Source organism: Triticum urartu, chromosome 2 (assembly GCF_003073215.2).
Source record: "Triticum urartu cultivar G1812 chromosome 2, Tu2.1, whole genome shotgun sequence".
Classification (NCBI taxonomy): Eukaryota; Viridiplantae; Streptophyta; class Magnoliopsida; order Poales; family Poaceae; genus Triticum; species Triticum urartu.
The window spans coordinates 29,524,866-29,528,601 of record NC_053023.1 but is presented as its reverse complement, the minus strand read 5'-3'; the positions used below and the strand labels follow the sequence as shown (position 1 = coordinate 29,528,601).

Below are 3,736 nucleotides of genomic sequence, written 5' to 3'. Positions count from 1 at the left end.
CCGGATCTGAAAACCTAACATTCACGGCTAATCAGGGATAACCGAAAGAAACACACGCCGACCCCAGGGCCGCGCTCCAGTCGAGCCGCCGGCTCCGTCACCCAAGCAACCCATAGCCGACACCCAACAATCAAGACCGAAGCCGCCGCTCCGGCATCCACGCCGACCCCGAGGCCGCGCACCAGGCGAGCCGCCTGCTCTGCTGCCCGAGCAACCGGAGCCGACACCCTACAGCCATCTCTGGAGCCGCCGCTCCGACGAACAGACAGAAACCCCACACACCGACCCCGAGGCCGCGCACCAGGCGAGCCGTCAGCTTCGTCACCTGAGCAACCGGAGCCGACACCCAACCACCGTATCCGGAGCCGCCGCTCCGGCATCCACGCCGACCCCAAGGCCGCGCACCAGGCTGGCCAACGACACTGCCACCCACGTGACCAATGCCGGCACCCCTCCAAGACGACAAGATCCGGAGCCGCCGCTCCGACTTCCACGCCGGCCCCGAGGCCGCGCACCACCCGAGCCGATGACTCTCTCAGGCCAAGACCACTCCAGAACGATGCCTCCACGAAGGACCGCGACACCGGAGCGCCGCCATCATCCGCTCCAAGAACTGGAGCAAGGGTTTCCCCCGAAGTGTGAGAGAAGAGGTCGAAGGCCCTCGAACAACGACGCCTCCAAGAAGGTGTGCGACGCCCATAGGCGTCGCCGCCGCCGGCTGCGGCCAAGGCCGGAGCAAGGCTTTCGCCCCGAGCAGCCAAAGGAAGCCCTTCCCTCGAACCGGCACACGAGAGTCACCGCCTACCTGAACCACCACCAACCTCCAGAGCCCGGAGCCACCGATCAGAACAGCCTCGCCGCCGCCACCTGCACCACGCAAAGCCGTCGACAAGGCTACCCCATCTCCACTGTAGGAGCCAGAACTGGCCACGTCTGGTCAGATCCGAAGCCCCGCGCAACAGCAGCAGCCAACCCTCCAGCCAGCACCAAGCGTCCCTGGCGCGACCGACGGCCGACGCACTACCACAGAGCACCGACGCCCCCGAGCTCCAGCCATGGCGCTGCCCATGCAGCCACCACAGCCGTCGTTGCCAAAGAAGAGGTCCGGGGCCGCCGCCCCGGCGTCCAAGCACCACGCTCTCAGATCCGCCCCGCTGCAGCCGAAGCACATCCTCGCACGCTCGCCCCACGTCGTCGATCCCTGCCCATGACCCCAGGAGGCAGATCCGCGCCGCCGGCCTCAAGAGCGCCCGCGCCGCACCTCCATTCTAGCCGCCCGCGAGCAGATACGTGTCCGCCCGCCTCCAAGGGCCATCAGCCCGCACCTCCAGCGGCAGCCACCGCGAGGGCCAACGGCGCGCAGCAGAAGCCGCCCGTCCCACGCAGCCACCAGCCGGATCCGCACAGACAGGGCCGCCTGAGCGCCGCCAGGGGCCAGATCCACGCCGCTGGAGCCACCGTTGACTTGCAGCACCCGAGCCCCGTCCACCACCTGCGCGCGTGGGGAAACAAATCCCGCCGCCACCGGCCGCCTGGGGGCTTTGCCCGCTGGCTTGCGCCGGCGACGGCGAGAGGGTGGGAGGGGATGGGGAGTAGTGGTGGCGCCGGCGCTGGGATCCGCCAGTGCCGCTCCTAGGAGCGACGCGGGGGCTGACGATCAAAAGAAGGCATAATCACTACTCCTAATGTCTCAGTTGGTAGGTCGCGTTCCGGGTTTTATTTTCGTCCCACCTCACCCGGTCTTTTTTGGTACTTCTTTAGTACTTCCTCCCACCTCCCTCTCAGCCGCGAAAAACCAAGGAAAACCCCGCGATCGAGTCCCGCACACGCCCAACCTCCCGTCTCACGCTAAGCCGCATAGAACCAAAAAAAAAACCTCAAGCCGAGTCCCCCGCCCGCCCCCACGCACTCCAGGCCCTAACATCCCGTCGCACCAAGACAGACGAACCAAAAAAATCTACGAATAGTCCGCCGGTTATTTTTCGCTGGTTTTTATTTCGCCGCACCACTTTCGTTGGTTTTATTTCGCTGGTTTTATTTCGTCTCCCTCCCACCTGTCTTTTCGCTTCACCAGCCACATAAACCCATCAGATTAGTTACCATAAAAAAATCGCAATCAATCAAGTATTGATGATCAGATTAGTTACCATATAAAAAATAAATCGCAATCAATTAAGTATTGATGGGATATTTCCTTATATTGATGTGATTTCCCCTTTTTTATCATCAATCGTCTCTACTGCCTAAAAAATGCGTAGCTTTCCTTTTCGCTTCACCACCCACATAAACCCATCAGATTAGTTACCATATAAAAAATAAATCGCAATCAATCAAGTATTGATGATCGGATTAGTTATCGTATAAAAAATAAATCGTAATCAATCAAGTATTGATGGGATATTTCCTTATATAGATGTGATTTTCCCTTTCTTATCATCAATCATCTCTACTGACTAAAAAATGCGTAGCTTTCCTTTTCGCTTCACCACCCACATAAACCCATCAAATTAGTTACCATATAAAAAATAAATCACAATCAATCAAGTATTGATGATCAGATTAGTTACCATATAAAAAATAAATCGCAATCAATCAAGTATTGATGGGATATTTTCTTATATTGATGTGATTTTGCGTAGCTTTCCTTTTCCTGCCAACCGACCGCGTCCCGTCTCCCTACATCTGCCTTCGTTGCTCTGCCTCCCGCACGAAAAAAACCCTCTCGTTTGACCTCCCCCAAACCCCGCATGATGGAAAAACCCAGCCGCCTGCTTCCCCTCCTCTCGACCGCTCCATACGTCCAGATCGCGGCCCCATCCCCATCCTCCTCTCACGTCACGACGGCCGATGGACTGCCGCCACCACCCTCCTACTCTCTCGCTGCCGCCGTCCTCCCGCTCGCTCGCCGCCGCCGTCGCCACCAATCCCGGCGAAGGCGCCGTTGCTGCTATGTCGCCTCCTTTCCCCATCCAAGCCTGACCATGGCAACGATGCCCTCTCATGTGTCCCGCGGTGAGGTTTGGGGAGGCGCGACCACAATCCAGTAGGGATCTCACCGCGGACCCGTCCGCTGGGATGGGTGTTGCCTCCGTTGCGAATGGGATCGAAGGGAGGGACTACTTCGTCGTCAAGGTCGGTGAGGCAGCGGCCGATTGGGAGCCCGGTTGTGAACATGGGAGTTCGTCCCCATGAATGCGGCGGCCGTGGAGATTGGATGTGAAGCAACCCCACTTGCCGGTGGTGGAGGCTTGCCGTCCATGTGATCCTTTCTTCTCCCGGTATCCCCATTCCTTGCCTCCCATTACAAAAGCGAGCATAAATGAGAGCAGGGGCTGATTTTCATCACTTCATTTCTCATATTTTTAGTTGCTTTTTTGAGATTATACAAGATGCTCCCGATCTGTTTTGTCAAATTACTTGGATCGTCTTATGGAATTGACAGCCATCGCATTTTTCACCTCATGTTATTTCTTAATCCTTGTCCCACTAGGCATCCACTACATGTTTGGTAATTACGTGATGTTGAGGCGGCTAGGAGAAGCTCAGCAGCCAGATCAAGGGCTATCGAGATGGATCTGGGAGCCAAGCAATAGTTCTTCTGTTAAATTTTGGTTATTATCTTTTCTATTGTTACGATTGTGGGATGGTTGATTTTGACTCGGTTTAACATTTGCATTTGTTTCCCCAGCTTGTTGGCGTAGATGCGTGGCACTGCGGCAACTAATCAAGAGCGAGG

At 56.9% G+C, this 3,736-nt stretch overlaps 1 pseudogene; it reads right to left on the bottom strand.

The window, feature by feature from the left end:
* Positions 1-321: 321 nt before the first annotated feature.
* On the bottom strand, positions 322-1,171 carry LOC125534856 (annotated as a pseudogene).
* Between the last annotated feature and the right edge of the window lie 2,565 nt (positions 1,172-3,736).